This window comes from Cupressus sempervirens, chromosome 3, assembly GCF_028749045.1.
Source record: "Cupressus sempervirens isolate cs-2001-9-10 chromosome 3, ASM2874904v1, whole genome shotgun sequence".
Lineage (NCBI taxonomy): Eukaryota > Viridiplantae > Streptophyta > Pinopsida > Cupressales > Cupressaceae > Cupressus > Cupressus sempervirens.
Window position 1 is genome coordinate 950047880 of NC_143120.1, and position 26039 is coordinate 950073918.

The following is a 26039-nucleotide window of genomic DNA, read 5'->3' on the forward strand; positions in this document are numbered from 1 at the left end:
TAATAGGAACTTGTATGTACTAAATGTTGTAACATAATCCTAACAAGTTCTATCATCTAAAAAGAATATTTATATTAGGACATCATTTTGTGGGTACCATCCCCATCGAAGTTTTCCCTCTGACCAAGGGTTTCCCTACATAACATATCAAGTGTCATTGTGTATGAGTATATTGTTGTGGTTTTAGTTTACATTACTCATATAGTTAAGATTTTTTAAAGTTTTTATTTGTGATATTAGTTGGATAGATGAATCACCCCCCTCTCAATTATATCAGTGGACTATATATTCTAAAAATGAGGCTTCCTTATTATTAATCTAGGGCACAAAATTCTAGAGAGGCCAACATTGGAGAATTAAATCTCAATTAACCTTAGCCCTTATACCTAGGTTAGAGTTGAGGTCAACCTTGACCCTTGAAGTTGTCATTGGACCAAAAAGTCAAAGTCTTTAGTTTGTTAGAGAAAGTTGTTAGAAAGAGGTTGGAAATAGGGGAGAGAAGCAGAACAGGGGGAAAATAGCCAAATCCATACAAAGACTTATTCAAGGCACTTGGCATAACCCTAGAACACTTACTTAGAGGGATAAATTCTCTTAACATGGAAGTGCTTCCATTTTAAGATGATACAATATGTGTATGAATATATGCATGTATACATGTATGCATGTATGTATGTATACAAAGAGATCTTGTGGACTGTGGAGATCAGTGGAGGTCTAGGATTTCATTGTTATGCCCTTGTGATTGTTGCATTTCGTTATCATGCCCTTGTGATCTTAGCATCTTGTTGTTGTACCCTTGTGATCTCTATATATGAATGAATGTATATACATATATACATATGTATATGTATATGTATATATGTGTATATATACATACACACACGTGTGTTTCTATGCATGTATGTATATAAACAAAGAGATCTTGGCACAATAGGAAAAAAAAGAAAAAAGAAAGAAACTCACTCAATACATATCATGGCCACAAATGTGATGGAAACCCCTATTGCTAAGTATATTCCTCTTTTCCTTTTTCATTTTTAATTTTTTAATTTTGTAGGCTGCATTTTATAATATTAGATTCATTTTATGTATGAGGGAATGAGGACATTCCTAGATGTGCATGTATGATGAATTTCTTGTGACCAATGAAGATGGACTTCCACTGAGATTAGAAGGAGGCGATGAGGACATTCTAGGTACTTTGAAGATTAACCCTTTCTTAAATATTTTATATGTTCATGGGGAATTTTGATGTTATGGGGGTGGGACCAAAGGAGTCACACCTTCATGTGGTTAGCCCTGATTATTAGAGAACATTAAACTATTCTTGAGACCAAGTGAATCTCAACATTAACCCATGATTGCATGATAGGTAACTATATGAATCTTTTGGTTATAGGCAATGCAACATGATGCCATAGCTCAATATGAAATCTCAATTCATATGCATACAACATTAGGGGGAGCTAGAAAATGAAATAGGTTTTCATTTTTGTTAGAAGTTTTTAATTAGGTATTTTAAGTTATAGGCCATCGCAAAAATTGTTCATGATGGCCTATAATTTTAAAAAAATTAATAGACCTATTAAATAAATGTAATCTAGTGGTGTTTTATCAGCTTCGCTTGTTGTCCATGCATTTTAACATAGTTGCACATGCATTCTCGATTCAGAGTGGCATAATATTATTTTGGATGCGATGAAACAATGACATGCACCAAAAGATGGGAAAATGATTTCACTTTTGAAGGTCTCGAACCTTTTTTATTACTTTAAACATTGGTTCTTTCTTAAAGATTTTAGATGTTAATGATGAATTTAGATGTTGGGAGGGGTGAGACCAAATGAGCTAACACCTTAGTTGGCCTTGATTAGTAGAGAATATTAAACTAATCTTGAAACCAAATGAAGCTCAATATTAACCTATGATTGCATGAAAACTAGCTGTGTGAATCTACTATTAGCTATAAGAACATCATAGCTAGTCAAATTTTTTTTACCAATTTTTTTCTTTATTTTTTAATACAACAAGCCATTGCAATTCTGAAAACTTATTCCGATCACTAGCTATCATCCACAAAATTTCTGCCACATACTCATTGCTATTGCAATAGACTACTCTAATAGCTAGTGGTCGATCCTATAGGATTCTTGTCTCATACATGTCGCACATGTGACAAATTCTCTGACGGCTAGCCATCGCAATTGGGATGATTTAAAGATGAACTTTTGTCCTATCTTCCTTCAATTGACAACATTTTAGAAATTGCTATTGAGATAGATTCCCTTGCCATTGCAAGTTGTGATAACAAAAGTATGATGGACATTTGACAAGAACCAATTCCTATTGGTGACACTTGGATGATGGTTGGCCATCATAATTGTGATTTCCTATTGTCACATTTCAACTCCAAATGTAGTAGTTTCTAGTTACTCAAGGTGAGTATCAGATTCATTGTTGGAAATGAAAATGGAGTAACTGAGAGGGGGAGGGGGTGAATCAGTTACCACAAAAACATTTCACAGTCCCTTAGATGTCTAAAATCTTGATCTTGGTTACAGATTACTAAAACTTGATAATGGAGCAAATACTAATAATTATTAAGAACTGGTAACCAAAACAATTCAGCAATCATGAACACTAAAGACACTAGATTTAACGTGGAAACCCAATATGGGAAAAACCACCAATGTAACTAGTTACTATTTTTCACTCTTCTGAAGTGAGCCCTATTAAGAGCCAACCCTGTTAAAGGTTACAAAACACACTGTTAGGTGTGACCTGGTTAGAGGATTTAATCACCTTGTTAGGAGTGGCCTTGCTAGAGGTCTTTAGAACAATTCAACCGAACTGTCACCTTGTTAGAGGATTTACAATAGGGCTATTAAACCCACTCTGTCAAGAGATTTTGAGTTCACTGTTACAATGGTTAGAAAGAAACAATGAAGTGACCTGATATAATGTGCAACTTATCTTTGCTGATTGTAGATCTCTGTTATGCTTGATTGGATCCTTACTGATCACATACAACTTTGCAGCTCCTTCAACGCATCTGATCCTCCATCACACTTTTTCAACATTTTCTTATATGTTCAATATTTGCACTCTTATGCATCCAAATTCTTGCATATTTAGAATTCACAAGTTGATCTTTCATATATACCTTACAAATTATCTTAGTCAGCTTTAATCACTGATCAAACAAATACAATAGTTGGCTAAGAATTACAAACCAACAAATCCCTTTACTGGCCGACACTGCTTGGTTAATACTGTTTAGAAAATAATTCCTGTGTTAACCGACTGAGCTCAGTTAATACAACAAACTCCGTGACATCCCTCCAATCGTCGGGAGAACTCGGTAAGTATAGATGATCAAGTGAGCTCGGTAGAAACTATTTTTGCCAAATTCCCTTTGGACACCGAGTGAACTTGGTAAGCACTAACTTTCCTTTGCTTACCTTCCTATCTCGATAAACACTAACTTTTCTTTGGTTACCTTCCCAGCTCGGTAAACACTAACTTTTCTTTGGTTACCTTCTCAGCTCGATAAACACTAACTTTTCTTTGCTTATCTTCCTAGCTTGGTAAACACTTTGCCACAGTTTCCTTCAATCACCGAGTGGGCTCGATAAGTACTGAACTTCCTTCGTTAACCAAGTTAGCTCGGTAGAAGCTATCTTTACAATGTAATATACAGCAATTCTTGGTAGACTCTGTAAATGACTATGCTTACCTTCTGAGCTCGGTAGACTCTGTCTGATGACTGATATGACATTTGTGTAACATCAAAGACAACACTCAATTAACCAATTGTATCCAACAATCTCCCTCTTTGGCATTGATGGCAACACAACATGTCATAGCAGAATGAAATTTGAAAACAAGTCCTTCTCTTAGTGCAACACTATATGTCAACATAATAATTCTCCCTCTTAGATAGAAACTTCTCCCTCTTTTAGTAATCTCCCTCTATGAAGGAATTGTATAACAGAAAGATATGACAGTTTTATTCTCCCTTTACAAATGCTTACAAATTTCAGAATAGGTATTACAGTTTTACTCTCCCTCTTTGACAACACATGCCAAAGACAATATAACATAGTAAAAGCTCTTTTCGTATGCCAAAAGTACTTCTCAACTGGATTACAGTGTACCTGATGTACAGATTCATATGCAATGACTTCAATACTCTGCTGCATCAACTTGATTGATTTTCAACTTGTCATAGGTTGATGCATCACTTCAAACTTTATTTTAGTGAACTTCAGATAGGGGAGTGATCCCTAACTTACCTCTGAGATACAAGAATGTATCCTTAGGTAATGGCTTTGTGAATATGTTAGCAATTTGTTCCTTTGTATGCACATATTCTAGTCTGATCTCCTTGTCCTACATCAATTCTATGACAAAATGATATTTTATTGCTATGTGCTTGGTCTTGGAATGCATTACTGGATTCTTGGATATGTTGATTGTAGTACTATTGTCATAGAACATAACAACTAGTTCTTTGATTTCCATCTTCATTCCTTGTAATAAATGTTTAAACCAAACAATGTTGGAACATTTTACTGCTGCAGCAACATACTCTGCCTCTGCTGTGGATTGGGATGTACAATTCTATTTTTTGCTTGTCTAAGAAACCAATCTCTTTCCAAGAAAGAATGCTCCTCCACTTGTGTTTTTTCTGTCATCAAGATTCCCTGCCCAATCAGCATCAGTAAAAACTTTCAAATCCAAATTACCTCCAAATTTGTACCATAGCCCATAATCTTCAGTTCCTTTCAAATATCTCATTATTCTCTTGATCGCCATCAGGTGAGTTTCTCTTGGTTTTGCTGAAAATCTTGCAACAATACCAACTGCGAGAGCAATATCTTGCTTGGAATGAACTACATACTGCAATTTTCCAATCATAGATCTATACAATGTTTGATCTACCTCTTTGGATTCATCATCTTTTGTAAATTTCAATCCAGTACACATCGGAGTACCAATAGGTTTACAGTCCTCCATACCAAACTTTTTCAATATCTCCTTGATGTATTTTGACTGAGTGATGAAGATGCCATTTTTATTCTGTTGGATTTGAAGACCAACAAAGAATTTTATCTCACCAAACATAGACATTTCAAACTCCTTGTTCATTTGTTCTAAAAATTCTTTGCAAAGATCATCATGCCCTGTGAAAACAGTATCATCTACAAATATTTCTGCCAAGACAATCTTATTATCTTGATATTCCTTTATATACAAGCTACTATTATCATTAGCTCTTTGAAAACCAATCTGAATAAGATAATTATGCAATCTTTCATACCATGCTCTAGGAGCTTGTTTCAGACCATACAGTGCCTTGTGTAATTTCCAGACCATGTTCCTTTTATCTGGATCAACAAAACCTTCAGGTTGTTCAATGTAAACTTCTTCATCTAGTATTCCATTGAGGAATGCTGACTTGACATCCATCTGATAAACTTTGAATCCTTTGTGAGCAGCATATGCAAGTAAGGTTTTGACTCCTTCCAATCTTGCAACAGGAGAAAAAGTTTCTCCATAATCTATACCTTCTTCTTGTGAGTATCCTTTGCATACCAATCTAGCTTTGTTTTTGGATACCTTACCATCTTCAGTCAACTTGTTTCTGAATACCCACTTGGTTCCAATTATATTCTTGTCTTTGAGCCTAGGTACAAGGGTCCATGTCTTGTTTTTCTCTATCTGTTCTATTTCCTCATTCATTGCCTCAATCCAACTATCATTTTCCAGTACATCCTTAATACTTCTAGGTTCAAAATCAGCAAGTAAACAAGTATTTTTCAACTTACTTCTTGTCAAGGTTCCTTCAGATTTGTCTCCAATGATCTGATCTGGTGCATGATGTCTTTTGACATATTTTGCTAATACAGGTTCCTTGCCTCTTGAATGAATTTCATTATTATCCTTCTGTTCTTCAGATTCTTGTTGTTCTGGCTCAGTAGATATTGGCTCGGTAGATTCAGACTTGATAGACACTTTCTCGGTAGTGTTTGAAAGTTGTTGAGGCTCAGTTTGAACTATTTGCAACTCGGTTACTGAAGACTCACGAGTTGAGGATTCTTGAGTGAATGGTATACTTGGTATAATATCTGGTTCAATGTAAACAAATATCTTGTAGTCTTTAGGTACCTTTTTGGTTTCTTCTTTTGATTTGTTTGCAAACTCATCAATTTTCACATGTGCACTTTCTATGACCTTTTGAGTGGATAGATTTAAACATCTATATGCTTTGCTTTTGCAAGAATATCCCAAAAATATTCCTTCATCACCTTTTACATCAAATTTTCCTTTTCTAAATTCTTTCAAAATATAACATTTGGTTCCAAATACTTTCAGATAACTTACATTGGGTTTGTGGCCATACCATAATTCATAGGGAGTCTTGAATGAGTCCTTTTTCAGCTGTACTCAGTTTAATGTATGAATTGCAGTGCTGATGGCTTCCTTCCAGTATTTGGTAGCAATGTTCTTTTCTATCATCAGTGTTCTTGCATAATCCATAATGGATCTGTTTCTTCTTTCAGCTATTCCATTTTGTTCTAGAGTTTCTAGTGTTGAAACCTGTCTTTTAATACATCTTTCAATGCAGAAGTTATTGAATTCATGTGAAATGAATTCACCACCTCTGTCTGACCTTAAACATTTCAGTCTTTTCCCTGTTTCTTTTTCTACTCTTGCCAAATACCATTTAAATTTTTCAAATGCTTCTGATTTATTTCTTAGATACATGACAGTCATCATTCTTGAGTAATCATCAACAAAGAGAATGAAAAATTTCTCTCCAGTATAGCTTTCTATTCCAATAGGTCCACATAAATCAGTATGCACAATTTCTAATATATCTTCAGATTGATAGTTTTTACTTTTAAAACTAGTCCTTCCCATTTTACCAATCTGACAGTTCTTGCATAGACCAACCTCAGGTTTCTTAATGTTAGGAATGCCTCTTACTTTCTTAAATTTGCTTATTTTTATCAAATTATCAAAATTGACATGACACAACCTTTTATGCCATAACCAACTTTCTTCAATTTAAGCAATAAAACATGAGCATTTACCAAGTTCTAGATAGAATAAGTTACCTTTAGTTTGGGTGCCAGATCCTATCAGTTTTCCTTGCTCATTCAACAATCTTGCCTTTCCATGCATGAATTCCACCTTGAATCCAGTATTGAGTAACTGTGCCACAGTTAGCAAATTATGTTTGAGACCTTCAACCCAATAGGCATTGTTACAAACAAGTTCTTTGGTTAGACAGATTCTTCCTCTTCCTTTTATAAAATGAGGTTCATTATTACCAAACCTTACACTACCACCATCATAATCTTCAAACTGATCAAACTTAGTTTTATCACCAGTCATATGATGTGAGAAACCATTGTCTATAATCCATGTATCATTCTTACTTATATGAGAGATAAGAGCAATTTTATCTTCCTCATCATTGTCAGAATCATCTTTAACAACAATATAAATAATTTCATCCTCACTATTATCAGAATCTTCATAATTTTCAGCCATGAAACATGATTTCTTACCTTTGTTCTTGAATGATTTGAAATCTTTCTTGCTATTCCATTTATGATCCTTCTTTTCATCATTGTTCTGCTTGTTCGGGCACCTAGCTGCAATATGACCAATTTCTTCACATGAAAAACATATTAGAGGAGCTTTACCTTTATATTTTCCTCTGCCTGTGGAGTATTTTCTTGCTAGAAGAGCTTCAATTACTTCAAGATCACTGTCTGAGCTTAGATCTGATTCATCTTCAGTTTCTGGCTGAATTTTCTTTTTGTTTTTCTCCTTGAGTGAAAGTTTGGCCTCAAATGCTGATTCCATGTTCTTAGAAGCTGGAACATAGTTGTCAAAGTTATCTAGTTCAAATGCAATTAATCTCCCAACTATGGCCTCAAGATTTATCTGATGATTTGCTTCACATCTTCTTTCCTGAATTGCAGACACTTTGATTGCATAAATGGGAAGCAAGGTTCTAAAAACTTTGCTTACAATTGTTTCTCCTTTGATGTCACCACCAGCTGCCCTAATTGCACTTACACATGCTTTAACTCTTTCAACATACTTTGCAATGTTTTCATCCTCTCTCATCTTCATTTGATCAAATTGTCCTCTTAGACTTTTTGCTTTTTCTCTTCTCACATTGTCATCCCCTCCATAGATTTCTTTTAGCTTGTTCCACATGTCAAAGGCAGTTTTGCAATCCTTAATGTCATCAAATTCTTCATAGCTGAGAGCAGATGCTATGTCTATCATCATGTTGTTGTGAGTTTTCTTTTCAGCCATATCATTGACTGATAGTGTGCTAGAAGGTTCTTCATATTCTTCTTCAAGGTATTTCAGTCCAGTATCACCAACAGTAGCCAGATGAAGTTTCATCAGTCCTTGCCATGCTGAGAAGTTATCTCTATTAAGTTTTGGAATTTCTCTTTTGTAAGACATCCTGATCTTTTGCTTATATCCTTGAAATCTTCTCCTGCAAGTACCAAAAGCTCTGATACCAATTGTTGGAAATGAGAATGGAGTAACTGAGAGGGGGAGGGGGTGAATCAGTTACCACAAAAACATTTCACAGTCCCTTAGATGTCTAAAATCTTGATCTTGGTTACAGATTACTGAAACTTGATAATGCAACAAATACTAATAATTATTAAGAATTGGTAACCAAAACAATTCAGCAATCATGAACACTAAAGACACCAGATTTAATGTGGAAACCCAATATGGGAAAAACCACCAATGTAACTAGTTACTATTTTTCACTCTTTTGAAGTGAGCCCTGTTAGGAGCCAACCCTGTTAAAGGTTACAAAACACACTATTAGGTGTGACCCGGTTAGAGGATTTAATCACCCTGTTAGGAGTGGCCTTGCTAGAGGTTTTTAGAAAAATTCAACTAAACTGTCACCTTGTTAGAGGATTTACAATAGGGCTGTTAAACCCACTCTATCAAGAGATTTTGAGTTCACTGTTACAATGGTTAGAAAGCAACAATGAAGTGACCTGATATAATGTGCAACTTATCTTTGCTAATTGCAGATCTCTGTTATGCTTGACTGGATCCTTACTGATCACATACAACTTTGTAGCTCCTTCAACGCATCTGATTCTCCATCACACATTTTCAACATTTGCTTATATGTTCAATATTCGCACTCTTATGCATCCAAATTCTTGCATATTTCGAATTCACAAGTTGATCTTTCATATATACCTTACAAATTATCTTAGTCGGCTTTAATCACTGATCAAACAAATACAATAGTCAGCTAAGAATTACAAACCAACAAATCCCTTTACTGGCCGACACTGCTTGGTTAATACTATTCAGAAAATAATTCCTGTGTTAACCGACTGAGCTCAATTAATACAGCAAACTCCGTGACATCCCTTCAATCGCCGGGAGAACATGGTAAGTATAGATGATTGAGTGAGCTCGGTAGAAATTGTTTTTGCCAAATTCCCTTTGGACACCGAGTGAACTCGGTAAGCACTAACTTTCCTTTGCTTACGTTCCTATCTCGGTAAACACTAACTTTTCTTTGGTTACCTTCTCAGCTCGGTAAACACTAACTTTTCTTTGCTTATCTTCCCAGCTTGGTAAACACTTTTTCATAGTTTCCTTCAATCACCGAGTGGGCTCGGTAAGTACTGAACTTCCTTCATTAACCAAGTTAGCTCGGTAGAAGCTATCTTTACAATGTAATATACAGCAATGCTTGGTAGACTCTGTCTGATGACTGATATGACATTTGTGTAACATCAAAGACAACACTCAATTAACCAATTGTATCCAACAATTCATGACATATGTGGCTCCTTAAATCAAGAAGAGTACAAGTCCTTCATGTTTCTATTTGATAACATGCATAAGTTATTTAGTACAAATGAATTTCAGCTCGATTATGAAATCCAAGAGCATGTTGATCCATACTTTCATAATGAACAAATTCTAGATAATGATTCTAGATTTTACATGCATTATGAAAGTGAAGATGTAGAATTAGTTTTACCAAATGAGACAATTTAGAATGCTAATATTATTGGTAAAAACTATGGAACTAATATTTTCAACTTGCCTCATGAAAATACAAATGAGAATTAGGTCTATGATAGAGGTAGTAAGTTTTTTTGAACTTTGGTGGCTTAGGGCCATCGTTTCTATAACTTAGGAGTAGTTTTCTTGCTTTCAATAAAGTTGTTCAAGAGAATGTTTTTGAGTTGCATGCTTCTTCTAGAGATCTGAATCCTTACCATGCCTGAAAGGGACATGCATCTTGAGATAGAGCCACTATTAGGACTCAAAATTGAAGCCCTAATTTTGAGTACCATTTTGAAAACCAAGTCATTTGGAGCCCAAATAAGCACTTTTCCTACATGTGTACTCAATCGTCATTTTGATGCATATGAAGTGTTACATGTTTCTAACACCATGAATTAACTATATTCATGCATCCCATAATGATAAACTATCATTTTGAATTATTCTGTGAAGTTTCATTTTGAGGATTTCTTAAATCTATAGTTTTGCCCAAGTGTGAAACAATGACAAGAAGCCTAGTTTACAATTTAATATCTTACATTTAATAAAGTTTCATGACTCTCCAATTTGGGAGTGTTTATTATGCATACCAGAGAACTTATTTTTTAGATTTCAAGTCATTTTGATATGTTTTGACTAGATTTTGAATCTCTCAAGGTTGGTTGTTTACTGTTGTTATGTTGATCCATTTTGCTCAGAATTCTAGGAAGCCCTATTTGACTAGTTATAATTGTGACCCAGTTGACCCTACTGAGAAAATTCATTTTGCATTACATTCTAGGGGTTAGACACTAGATATGTTCCATAGTTGAGCCTATGAAAAATCCCTTTGATTAGTTTTTAAAAATGATTAAAAATGTAATTTATAAAGATTTACTGGTATCTAAAAGTTTAGATTGATTGGTAGCCCTATTCAGGATGTCATAACTTTGAATCCATGATAGATGAGACTAAATATATTGTACTATCATGTTCTACTCTGAAAATACTTCAAGTGTGTCATCTTGAAAATCTTGACAAATCTATTTGCACACTTTCCTAGGTCCATTCTTTTTGTGAAAACCATCATTCTGCTAATGTTGTCAGTTCTGCAATTTCAAGTACTCAACTTCACACATTTTTCGAGTTCACCCAATTATTTTTTAGGATCCCAAATCATAGATTTATACTCTCCTCATGATAGTAAACTAATGCGCCACTTTTCTTATTTCCAAGTGTTTATTTGACATATTTTCAAAGCCGAAACCAAACATTATTGTTTGCTGACATGTTTGTTTGCATACAGTTTCAAGTGAGCAACTTTGATGGTCAATATCTTTTGACCCAGATGTCACCATAAGGTGAAATCTGACTGGGTAAAATAATGTCAAATAGAGAATAGGTATGTCAGATCTCAAGGGCCAATTTTTTTTTTTAGTCAATTTTTAAAGCCAGTCACAAATGCTTTCAGGCAGAAAATCATAGCTTGCAAAAAGTGTTAAAAATAATTTTTAAAGTTTTTAGACAATGATGGATTTTGAATCAAATTAGTATGATGAGTTAATTAGATTAGTTCAAGGGTTAGGTGGTTCAGTTTGAATTTTTTTTTTAGCTGAACCCACTTTGGGGTCCAACTAAATTCAATAGCCCAATAAAACATTCTGAGATTTGAAGAGTTTAAAGATAGATTGTAATGAGTGTGACCATTTTAGTGAGTTCATGTATCATCTTTTTCCTTCAAATTGAAGTGTGGTGTTATACAATAACTATAAAATATATGGAGTTAACTCTTGATTGTGTCACTTGTGATGAATATCTGAAATTGAGATTAATACATGAGATATAAGAGGTAAAGTGCTTATTCTTTCGAAGATGATTGTTGAGTCCTCCATTCAAAGGATTGGTCTATCTAAAGTGAGACTAAAAGATAAATAAGGAGTCTCAATATTTAATTTAATTGGTTTACTTTTTACCAATAGGTGTTTGAGACTTTGGTTGTATGCTATACATTATGTAAAGAATAATGTTATAAATAGGAGGACTTTTCTATGTGTAAGAATCATGTCTCAAGAGACTTTGAAGTATAAAGAGACAATTCATAAAGCAAGTTCAAGTCTCATAGTGGGTAGCTACAAATTGATGAATGTTGAGTCAAATGTGAGAAGTTATTTAGGAAAGGTAAGCATGAAATGCACCAAAATTCATTGGGGAATTTTTATCTTTTAAATGCCACAATATGTGTGCATTTTTTTTTTTAAATGCCACAAAATTTAAGTTTCATTTCAAAGTGTTTAGTCTTCCACATGTTGCTCTTTATTGAAAGAAGTCACTTAAGGCACACTGAGTTAAATTATGGGGAGATTTAGGTTGAAAGTTCTTTGTAGGCAAGATAGAGCTTACTCTATGAGGTAATCATGCATCACTTATATCATGACTACCATTAAATTACGAAGAGTGGATGTTTATAAATGTTCTTTAGGATTCCTTATGAATGATAATGAAGACATCAATAATAGTTGACTAGAGTTTTCTTCCACCAACACCCATTCAAAATTTGAGTTTACATTAGGTACAAGGTGCTTTCCATATTAGGGAGTTTTTAATTGATTTCATACAAATGTGGAGACCCACTTGTAGCATTTAAAGTGGTAGTGAGGAATGTTTGTTCTCTGCAAGGATGGATCAAATATTGTCCAAGTTTGTTATGGAGATTGCATACAAAAATAACCTACTCTTTCCCTCTAAGTAAATAAACCAAAATTTAGATTACCATGTGCTAATATAGCGCATCATTGAAATCTGAATATGTGAACCAAGGGACTTTTTTCATACTATTTTTTACATCTATGCCTGGTTTTGAGCTTTTAGCAAACTATGGTGTGGAGGTTTTTATTAGTATCTACATGTGAAGCAAAACACCAAGCTATATCTCATTATAACCACACAAATGGAAAGGTGAGATACTTATCAAATTAACAAGGAACTAGATAGATTGTTTCATATGTTTTTTTTCTTGCCATTGATTTGCTCCATGTTTGCATTATTTCCTTTGACCAAACCCTAATTTGGGTGTTGCATAGGGGTAGTGATGTTACTCATTGAAAGGTACTAAATAAACTCCAGCCAATGGATAGCACTGTAGAGGGCTCGGTTGAAGATAAAACTCAAAAAAATTCTCACAGTCTATCTAAAAATGGGTGTATCTCAAGCTGTGAATGATGAATACAAAATAATCAGAAAAATTCTATGATCTTCTTTGGAATCTAAGGATGAGTTGCATCAAATCCTTGAAAAGATAGCATGAAGAATAATGGAGTTGATGCAACAAAGCCTAGAAGGACTAATCATGAGGTGATCAATTAGTTCAAAAACCCTCTTCACTAAAGACCTTCAACCAAAACTCTTGGTAAAGAGGATCAAATATGGAAGCACCAATAAAAAGTGCTACAAGGATGATATTGGGTTATCACAACCCTACACCCAAATAATCAAAACCTCAATCACTAGGGAACCTTATGAAGAAGAAAACTTATCACATGTTGCTCTCAATGCACAAGTTGACCAATTTGGGAAGAAAACCTTAAACTTCTTCTAATGATCAAGGAAGACTCCAATACATTGGAATTGTCTATAGGTCAAAAATGACATAGTTGCTTTGTTAAGCCATCAAAAATGACTAGTAGCCCTTTTTGATGTAAATCAAATTTCAAAGAAAATATCCCCACACACACTAAGGAACAAGATTTAGGTTCGAATACCCTTTTGGGACTTGCAAAACATACTAAGGCACCAAGGTTTGATGACACAAACAAATGGGCTTTTGTTCAGTTTCTTGCTTAGGTGACTAGGGAAATTAGACCTTCATTTACAAAGGAAGCGCATGTTCTAGGAATCTATCCTATAGAACACTAGTGGGAACATGTGAGGAAAACCTTAGAAAGTTACAAACTTGATTTCAAGCCCTGATGCCAAGTCTAGTTGGAGTTGTGGGAGATGTTGCATCCTTTTCTTAGTATGTGCATGGGAAATTCATGCCTAGGGCATCAAATTTATTAGGGATCCATTCAAGTACAAACTTAAAACCACTTGCATCTTAAAATATATATTGATTAATATGATTTTACTAGAGGCCATTAAATTTCCATGGTTAAATCCTCCTCTATGCTTTAAAATGTTTCAAAACCCTAGGTTCGCAAGAAATCTGGACCTACTTACACAAAATTATGAATATCTTAAGTTAGGAAATAGATGGAGACTTTAAATTAGAAGCATTGTGAAGTTACTTCATCCACATAACCAAAAATGTAGGTCTTAAACTTCAAAAGAATCCATACAAATTTGTACAACACTAGACAAGAAACTATTTACAGTAAAACCAAGGTATATTTATTGATTGAAAGTTGAAAATACATTATGTCTACCTATCAACCACTTGAAAGAGATTATTATAGGGATTCCCATAGTCATAAAAATATTTCAAACCTTTTATGGCCACGAGGGAAGTTTTTTCTTTGATTTGCAAAAAGTTGCTTGACAACTTTTCAAGCAATTTTGCATTTTTCTCCACTTTTTGCCCTTTAGAAGAAAATGTTACGACAACTTAAACCTAGTGACCCAAATAGGTCCTAGACATGATAAAACATGAAATAATCAAAAACCCTAAGATTATAGGCCCTTCTAACCAAATTAACCATAGTTGACCAAGGGCTTATAATAGTACCAATCTTGGAACTAGGTCAAACAATTTGGTCTAGATGCATATTTAATTAATTTGTCCAAAGAACTATTTTGAGATCCAAGGTTTAATATTTAGATCTAGGGTTTGATAGTGATTTATTGTGGGTGCTCTTGCACTATACTCACCTAGTGTTTGAGGACCCAAGTTCCTACTCAAGAGAAATTGCTCCATAGAACTACCATGTTGTTTGATCTAGTCTTCTATCATCAAAGTTGAATCAATATTAGGGATCCCTTTCCACTTGAATAAGTACTATATGTACTTCTTGGTTCTAGTTTGTTTTAGGAACTTGGTGTCCAAAATTTCTTCTAACTCCACTAGTTTTCTTTGAGGGAGATTAGTTACATAGTCTTCACTATGGATATCTATTTGTTCACCTTTTCACTTGATGAATCTACTATGGCTTTGTATGGGGTGAGGTTTGCAACATTGAAGACTTGAGAAATTTGTAAGGTAGGGGGAAGGGAGATCTCATATGCATTTTCACCCATCTTGTTGAGTATACTACAACGTCCGACTTTCTTCATTTGAATTTTTGAATATCTACCTTTAGGTAGCCTCTCTTTTCTCAAATATGCCCAAACCTTGTCTCCAAATTTGAAGTGGATTTCCCTTCTTTTCTTATCAACATTTTCATATTAGAAATGTGAGGTAGGAGAGGTTACTGAGATGGGGGGTGAATTAGGAACCAATAAAAATTTAAATTAATTCACCAATTAATCCTTCATATAATATTATGATCTAATTGTATTCCTAAAAGAATTAAAGAAGAAAAACATTCATAACACTTTGGCACAACATATGGTGACCCAAAAATCTTCCAAATAGAAAGTAAAACTGGGGTGGAGATGATACCCATAAGCTTTAGTACTGTGTTATAAAGTTTTCTTGTTAAGGCTTATAATTGATCATTTCTAATGATCTGCTTTGTTAGAAGCAATAAGGACTACTAGGTCCACCTTGTGAAAGGGTTTACAAAACATGCAATGAAGTATGCACTCTGTAAAGAGATTTTTCCAAGACTATTATGTCTACCCAATTAAAGAATTTAGCTAATACACCTATTAGGATGAACTAGTGGCCTATCTCTCATCTACAACTCCTATTTTCTAGTTGAGATTCCTTTGAAGTGCAATGATCACCTTGTTATGATACATAAATCTTTTTTGTCCCTTATACTACTTGTAGCCTTCACCGTTCACACTTTTTCTCTCTGTATTCACATCATAATTTCTTTTATATCATATTTGGATATGTTAGATTGTGATGACTGATTAGGAAAGTACTTTACATACTTCATAAATTCTTTGAGATTCAGGGCATCATTTTTTTTGAGATTTTGGTCTAACATATAATTATTAATTATAACCATAAAGTGGTAAAAATACTTGTATAAAAGAGCTTAGGGTTAGGGATTGTTTCATAGTTGTGATGCAAAAATTGGTTTTTATGGTGGTATCGAGCTGTAAGGGATTACAGATTGTAATCAAGTTGTAATCACTGAATCATAATAATATCAGACTTTTTTTTTTGTGGATGTAGCCTAGGGATTGGGTGAACCATGTTAAATCTTGGTGTCTTGTGTTCTTTTCTGTGTGATCTATTATTTTTTGATATTGTTTATATTTGCATGTAATAGTTTTCCCTTTTCATGGTTTAACGCTAACAAGTGGTATTAGAGAAAGGTTGTTTTTCACTTATCCTCTATAGGAAAGTCTCATAGTTGAGTGGGAGTTGTTGGCCCTCAAAATTGCAGCCTCAAATTTTGAGCACCATTGAGTGAGTTAAGCCCTATATATGCTTTTTGATGCCTATGTAGTTGACTGTACTTGAGAAGATTATGAGGTTTTTAATGCTTCTAGCACCTTCCATTTAGTATGCCTATAAGTTAGATGATGATAAATTGACATTTTGTGCTATTTCGTGAAGTCCCGTTTTGAGTAATTGTCAAATCTGCATTTTCACCAAAGTGTCAAATAGCAACAAGAGGCTATGTTTGAAATTGAATATATCACACCCAGTAATGTTTCATGACTTAATACTTTGGGAGTGTCTAGTTTCCATATCAGAGAACCTATGTTTCAGATTTTGAGTCATTTTAAGTCCATTTGACTAGGTTTTGAATCCCTCAAAGTTGGTCTTTTAATGTTGTCATGCATTTGCAGTTAGTTCTAAATTCTGGGAAGCCCTGTTTGACAAGTTATAACTTTTGACCAATTGACCAAAATGCTAAAAAAAATTACATTGTATTCTAGGGGTCAAAGGCTTGTTATGTTTCAAGTTTGAACTTATGTTGAATCCATTTGATCAGTTTTCAAACACGATTACAAATGAAATTTTTATCTTTTTTCTGGTGTCAGCAAATGTAGATTGTTCGGTACCCCTATTCATGATGTTATAACTTGAAATTTGTGCCTGATGAGATGAAATGGATTCTACCACTATGTTATCCCCAAAAAATGCTTCAAGTGTGCCTGATTTCAAATCTTGACGAATCCATTTGCACACTTTTCAAAGTCAATTCCATTTGCAAAAAACACTTTTCTGACATTGTTTCCAATCTACAAATTTAAGTAGCCCACTTTGATCGTTTGCCATTTCTACCCAGTTATTTTTCATGAGCCCAAATTGCAGATTTTTACTCTCCTCATGATAGTGAATCAACACCCTAGTTTTCATCTTCCCAAGTGTCAATTTAACCAATTTTTAAAGCCAAATCCAAACACAATTTAGTATTTTCTGACATGTTTATGTGTAGGTGATTTTAAAGTGGTAACTTTCACAGTCAATATCTTTTGACCCCAAATTTTTCATGAGATGAGATTTGACATGGTGCAAAAATGTAGAACAGAGAGTCAGTGTGCCAGTTTTTAAAGCCACATCAGGTGTCCTGGTCAGTTTTTAAGGCCAGTCAAAGGACCTCATGGCACAAAGTTGATTAGTTGCAGAAAGTGATAAAATAAGCTTTAATTGATGGTCCGGTGATTGAACTTGATTCTAATCAATTTGAGGTGTTCATCAAAGCAGTTTTGAATATCAGTTGTCTAAAAATGAAATTGTTTTTTTAGCCGGACCCACTCTGGGGCCTAACTAATTGCATTAGGCTAATAGATATGTGGGATTGTACATATTTTGGGAGATCAAAATAAATGTGACTCACTAGATGTTAGTATTTGATTATTATCAGTTGGATGATCTTTTAACTCATGAAGATAAGATTATCATAACAAAGTTAGGGAAGTTGTTGAAGCTGAAATTGCTCCTATGATTGCAAAGTATTGGGAGAGTAGAATTTCCATTTAAGGTTGTATCAAAGTTCACAAATATTAAAGTGGCTAGAGGTACCATTAAGGGATATGGTAATAACACTAGTAGTATTGGTTGAAATGAGAGTGCAAGTAGTACACAAAGATGCTAAATCATCAAACCTGGCAAGTTACTCTTGAATTCAGTTCATGGAATAATCAACTTGAATTTGGAAGTTCACATCAGAAAGGTAAAATAAAGATTGTAGTAGAGGATGTTCACTTTACATCTGAGTCCAATGTTGATGATTCTAATATTGATTCTGATGAAGTACTTTTGGTTGATGAAGAGCATAATGGTGATTCATCCAATGAAATTTCAAGATTCACAATCTCAAAGGAATGTGATGATGTTAGTTTAGAATTAGGCTTTAATGAAAATGGCATTGATGACATGCAGGGTACTTTCTTATCCTCAATTTTGGGAAGCAATAATGAGGTTTTTAAAATGATTCTAGTGATAGATGCCAAAGCAGAAGATGAGGTTTTTAGTACATATGGTACCTTGAGTGATGCTACTTTACTACATAAATATGGCTTCATAGAATTAGATAATCCATTTGATATTATCAATGTTGATTTTGATTTTTGTCATAGAACTGAAGCTTTTATCTCCACTGATCAATTTTTCACTCCCACATGACCCAACTAGGTGAGTTCATTCCAAAACTAGTAAAGCATCGAGACACATTTTCACATAGATGTCTTCACACCCACTGGCCACCACATTTTAGTTGTCACCAAAGCTATTTTGAATACTCTTATGATTAATAAATATGTTTGCTCATTATTTCTAATATTAAAAGTGATGAAGGTGTTAAAGGAGTTGAAGGAATTTCTTAGAAGTAGAGGAACGCACAGGGGAACGCTTTAATGTAATGCCCTATGGGTTAAAGAAAATGCTACTTTACATAGAGAAGCCACGCATGAAGGGGAGGCAACCCACTTAAGAGTCCAAGGTGGCATTCAGGATAGAACCACATTCAAATAAAAATAGGGGAGCTTGGAAATGTTGAATTAAGCCACCAGTCTAAGGCAGAACAAAAATGAAAATGAGGGGCAAGAGACGTGAGCAAAACTCAGTCTATGCTAAGGATAGAGAACCATGGCTTAGAAAGATGATCACACTGGAAGGAGGTGAGGTAACTCACATCAATAGCAGGGTGAACATATGTGGCTTGTGCATGAAAGTAAACATAGCAAGAAAACCTACATGGGTAGTGTAGGACCAGAAAAATGGGTTAGAAGCATAACATACTATGAGAAAATCACAAAATTCAATAATCATATATTAGCACCCACTAGTCTACCATGAAAGCCAAACTAAACAAAAGAAAGAAAACCTAATCAAAAACTCCCTTTTCCATTTGTAGCTCCGATGTCCTTTTTTCTTCTCCAAATGATTGTAGCTCCAATTTTCCTATAGTGCACACAAGATTGAAGCAAAAGCCTATGATAGGGATAAAGCCATGAGAATACTTGAAGTGTGATTTTATTGTGAGAGTGAGAATGAAAAATGAAAATTAGTAGAGACTCAAAAACTCAAAGATTCAAGGACTCAAGACTTAAGAATTCTAGCTCCCAGGGACCCAAAATGAGAGAAAGAGGGTTCATTTTATAATCAACACTCAAAGTGAGGGCATTAGATTTATCACCCATAGATGTGCGATGTGGAAAGAGATTCCTATGATGCATATGACATAATATGCCAATTGTGAGATTCTATGACACATGCAAGTCAAACTTGGCTAAATGTGGAAGAGAATCTATGACACGTCATAAGACACCTCAACCAATTTAAAGCCAATAATCTATGACAAAGAAGCCAAATAGAGACATGTGTAAGAGGTAATAATATTTGATTATGACAAATCTCAGCCAAGTGTCAAAGGAGAATCCATGAGGTGTCATATCCAAGTGTCATGATGATGGAATATTTTATGGAATATTTGAATTAAAAATCCTCTTATTCCACAAAATAAGAATTAGTAGAAAATGGGATTAATGATGGAAAATGGAACTTAGGAAATTAAGAATTTCCATTGTTTGCAAATAATGAATCAATTAATTAATAAAATTAATTAATTGAGGATAATAATTAGGAAGAATAATTAGAAAGAATAGGATTAAATTATGGGTTATTTAATCCTATAGAAAAAATTAGCAGATGATTGGCCAAATTGATTAAATGAATGCGATTGTATCCTTTGATGAAAATGTGACGATGATGGATATCGAATAAGATGATGAAAAGGTAGACCAAAACCATGGTCAAATTAATTGATAGATCAAAAGTGATAACATGCCAAGGACACATGACATGAATAAATTGATATGTAACATTTAACCGACATTGTAAATGCTATAGGATTGAAATTGATTGATAAGGTTGGATCATAATAACACTGACGGACATTGTCAATATTATTAAAATGGTTGATGATGCCATGATCTAACATTGAAAACCTCAACAATGTCAAAGATTGGATGACATGAATGATAGTTTGACCTAGCACTGAGAGCCACGATAGTACTAAGGTCAAATTGATAAGATCGATAGGTTGATAGGTTTCCAAGGCATTGAAAGCCACAACAATACCTAGGAGTTAGAAAAATGATGATTGATTTGGGATGTTTGATATGTTTTGGGTTGATTAGGATGGATTTTGAGTGATTTTGAGTTGATTTGGGGTGATTTCGAGTTGATTTGATATGATTCCAAGTTGATATGAAATTGATGTGAAAGGGGATACAAATGATGAAATATGGTCAATCTAGCCAAAAGATCAAAGTTAGTAGAATGAGAAAATTTGACAAATTAGTATGAAGAAGTGATGAATTCATAGATGCAAACCATTTTTGAGCATCTACATTTTGCCTCTCTTTGATACAATGTGATTTAGAGCGTTGTATCAAAGAATAATTGATGAGAAAGCTACAACGTGCCCTAGTAGGGATGATATATATGGGTACCCCCTCGAGAAATTGACTAAGATAAGCATATGATAAGTCAATTTATCGACAAGAAGAAGACAAAACCATAGCAATTGATGGATCAAAAATCAGAGCTAAGATGTGAAAGTTATGAGGGAAATCATCAAAAATGGTTGTATTTGGTCAAAGATGATGAGACAAATGTCAGACTGAGGTTGAACTAGGTGGAAAGTCACAGAAAGTTGATTGATAGTGCAGGATGATGCAAGAATGCATGAATGCAAGATGAAGATGATTGGGTGAATCAAAAGACATGATTATGGTGATGGAGAATGAGATGAAAAAGAAAGATGAGATGAGGAGATGTTAGTATGATGGAAAGACTTTTTCTTCTAGAAAGTGCACTATATGTCAAATGGAGCTTTATTTTGATATGGAAAATGGAATGCAATGCATCATGGCATAAAGGGCCAGAGCGCAAATGCAAGCCTTTTGCGTAAACAAGCACGATATAGACAAAAAATGACCTTGTCCTTCCTAAGGTGTATGTACATGCCCCAGACTCTCAAAGGTACATTGTAATACACAGAAATAAAAAAGGATGACCATGAACCATCCTAGCCACCCTCATAGATCAATTTATATCATCAAGTAGCATAGGGACATGATCAAAGAAAAAACAAAGAAAAAATAAATCACTCACTAAACAGAGTGAGCCAACAGCTATTCTTGTCCATCATTACGTTCTTGTTAATGTTTTAGGTGTGTAGATAGTGTTCGACATGTTGATAATGTGATAGTTCTAGTTGTGGATTTAGTTGATAAGTTCATAGCAATTGGTTGGATTGATTGTTGGTTCACGTTGGTCAGATAGTGTGATTGTCTTGAAGTGTAGTGCTTTGATTTTTAGTCTGCAAAGTGCAAGGGTGAACACAAAAGGGATGGTTATCCACAGTGAATATGTACAAGGTTTATTGCAAATTTTTGACGAGTTTTGTGATTTTTAGGATTTTTGAGGATATTTGATGTTTTTGTGTGACTGATTTCTTCAGGACATTTTATGATTTTTAGTGCTTTTTTCAGGATCGTATTTGAAGTTTTAAGGATTTTTTCAGGACATTATGTGATTTTTAGTGATTTTTTTAGGACATTATGATTTTTAGTGATTTTTTCAGGATCGTATGTGAATGTTTAGGATTTTTTAGGACATTATGTGAATGATTAGGATTTTTTCAGGACATTTTATGATTTTTAGGGATTTTTTCAGGATCGTATAAGCATAAACAAGTGTTAGCTCCAATCTGTTATGCAATAGGTCTAATGGATAAAAAGAACTTAGGGATATCCCCCCAGTTCAAATTCAAACTCATGTACCATGTAGGTAATATGCCCCTAGAAAAGATGCAAACTATGTACAAAGGTCAATGACAGAGTGTGTGTAGACTGGTGATGCTCAAGCAAGGTAACGAGGGACATTAACCAGTTCATCAGCCATGATAAGGAACCAAGAATGTCTTGCAATATGAAGGATATGATCAAGGAATGATAGAGGGGGAAAAGACCAGATGGAATCCTGATAGATGGAGGAGCGATACTAATTACACATGGCGCCTGTTTGCCAGGTTTTCACCATGGTACTTGCCCAAAGTGCCTGTTTGCCAGGTTTTCACTTTTTGATAGAATTTTTCTCTTGACTAAAATTTTCGTGCCAAGATGCCTGTTTGCCAGGTTTGCATCAAGGCATCCATTTTTTCATGACTTTTTTCACTTTTTTATGATATTTTCATGACTTTTTACTATTTTTTTGATATTTTTTTAGGACTTTTAGATGAAATCAAGAATGTCATTGACAAATGCTAAGAAGATATCTATTGTTGGTGCTGCTAGCTAATGAGCTCTGGATCCATGACTGACCATAATTATGGAGGATTTGTTCTAAGTCTGTAGCTAAAATCAAACCACTAGAAAGGCCTCAAGAGATACCATCATGTACCATATGTAAGACAATGTATATCTCCCTCGAATCAAGGCATCTAAGGATAATTGGGTCAATAGAAATGTCATGTGGTACGTCACTAATGATGACATATGCAAAGGCTTGTTGGATAAAGGACTAATTTTGGTTATTGGACAAATTGGGTAGTTGGATTTGGGGATAAACAAAGGGATGAGGGAGGGTTGGGAGGGTTGAGACCAATGACCTTCCGCATGAATGCTGATTGAGAGAGCTTCAAAAGACTTTGTGGCATGTTGAACACTGGAACACTGATATTTGTGGCATCATATTTTTCATTTTATATCAATGGGAGCTGCTTAGATTTTGATTTTTTATAGTCTAATGGTGCCTTTTCATTTTCACCAAGAGTCCTATGCTTGCTATCTTTTTCTCTTTTTGCTTTGTAACTAGAAAGTGGAGTTGGCTCCCCAAAATATGCCAATGTGTTCTCTTTAGGAGAAACTACTTCTTTATGATCTTTAGTCATAATGCCTTCAAATTCTATTATAAGAGTGCCATCATTGTCGAATCAATCAAAAATTGGTGGTCTATGTTGGTCCCAATCCAAAGGTTCAAGATAACTTGAGGAGAGGTCATCATCAGTGTTGAATGGGCTTTGGTTGAAGGTAGATATATGGGTAACTGATTCAACTGGGTCATTGGGGTTATGCTCAGAGGCTAGGGGATTGTTGGTTTCAAGTGGGATATCCTTAGATGCCTTTTCATTGTTCAAAACATCCATAGTCTTACATGTAGGTACTGTGGTACTAGGAAGACCTATTCGTAATGGTTTAAATCCAAGCCCCAAACTAGGAGGTTGTCCTTCTATAGTGATAGGTTCAATGATTCCTTATTTCTGAGATCCAAGACCAGTATAGCCATCATAGCCTTGTTTCTGCATGATGGTAAACCTAAGTTCATACTTGCCAGGAGATATCAAAGTGGGTTCTCATTCTGCTTTTTCTTTCTTAATACATATAGATGTATTCTCATTGATAGAAGTATAATTCTTTGTACTGATGGGAGAAAGTGGTGACTCCTTGATGTGGGAGACTTGAGACATAAAGTACTCTCCACACCCATTGTCTTTAATCTTCATCTTTTCCTTGGCTTTACTGAGCAGTATATCAGCATCCACATACTTAGAGGAATTTGTGGGTTGTGCTTCATTTTTTATTGGGATTTGGAATGCAGTAGCATCTCTTAGATTAGCACAAAACTGGAAGGATCTGGATCACCAAGGATGGTAACCTCCATGTTATTATAGGAAAACTTTAGACAAACTTGTACATTTGTAACATATCTTGGTCCATCAGCTTGTACATCCTCTTTAGCTTAGTACCATTGTATCTATCCAGCGTTCGTGTTAGTTTGTCCTTGATCATCATCTTGCACCCATCGCACATATTGGTTAGCTATTCCAATGCATCCTTTAGCTATATTTCCTATCACCAAAGTGTTATCTTTCTTAGTTCAGTTCGCCAGACGCATCACTCATCCAAATCCACCAGCTTAGGTGCTCTCTGATAGGTCCTTGCAGGATATAGCTTTCCTTATGTCTAATCTTGGTCTATTAGTACCTTGTCCTACCCATCTTGTTGGAAAATGGTTCTCTTTTGGATTTTTTCTTTCTTTTGATTTGGACTCTTCCCTGTTGGGTCTTGAAATATCTTTTTCAAGCAATCTCCTTGTTCCCTCCTCAAGGTTGCCACAATCTTCCATATCATGGTATACTATGAATGGGGCAATCAAAGCGTAAGGTCTTGATCATGTCTTTTTCTTGTTTTCTTTTCTGCTTGTGGGTTACCCAGTGTCATTTCCACACTGCTTCCTCTGGGATTCATGTGTGATACTAGGGAAATCCTTGCATGTTTGTTTTGAGTCAATTTGTTAGTCCTCTGGACAGTTGGTGAAAAGGCCTTGATGTTCTTGGTAACCTTGGCAATTAACCAATAGTCCTATAGCAAATATAGTGCTCAACTACATGGTGGTACTTCTCTTTGAAGTATCCCCCCGCTCAAAAAGCTTCAATGGTTTTCCTTCATCTCCATTATCCCCCATCCATATCCAACATCTGTCTCTCCTACCCCAACTTATGTATCAGTATCTCTTTGAATCACTCCTCACCTTTAGCTTTAGGGATCCACAATCCTAGTCTTAGGGATCCACCAATCCAAATCAATCCACAATCCTAGTCCTAGGGATCTCCAAAACCCATCTTTCACCAATCTAACTCTTTGAAATCTTGTTGCATCAGCTTTATAGTCCCCTCATCCATCTCCCCATCCTGGATTCCTTTTATAGCGCTCTGCTCCTTCATCCTCTACAATCCCTGAGATCTTAAGCTTGCTTCCTCTTGTGCCTCTGATTCTCCCTTTATCATTCTCCCATAGTGAGAGTTTGAGCTAACTAAACCTCTTCTCTTAAGCCAATCTGAGTCTTCTTGCTCATCTTGGATTCTTGTACTTTTCAAGAAGTCGTCGAGCCTCGCTTTCTCTCCCCACCACCTTCTTGAGGGGGCATCTTGTAGTCCATTCTCTCCTCTTCTTCTCTAGCCTTGGGCATCTTATTTTCTTATCTTTGATGCCATGCCACCTGCGGCATCACATCAAAGAGGGGAAAAATGTAGACACCTAAAAACCTTTAGAAAATAAAGTATTTTTATTTTCTAAAAAAAATTTGATGACATCGTCATTTATTAATTAATTAATTAATTTATTTATTTATTTATTTTTATGCCATTAAATCCCTTTATCTTAATTTAAAATATTTAATTAAGGAATCCCTCCCAAAAATGTTTAAATCTTATTTAAACATTATTTCCTTATTTATTAATTATTTAATTAATAAATCGAACAAAAAACCCAAAATAAATTTAAAAAATTATTTTTCGCCCAAAACTTGGCGAATTTCCTTAAGACCACTAACCTCTTCCAAAATCTTCTAATCGTTCTTTAATTTTGATTAAAGGCTAATCCCATCATTT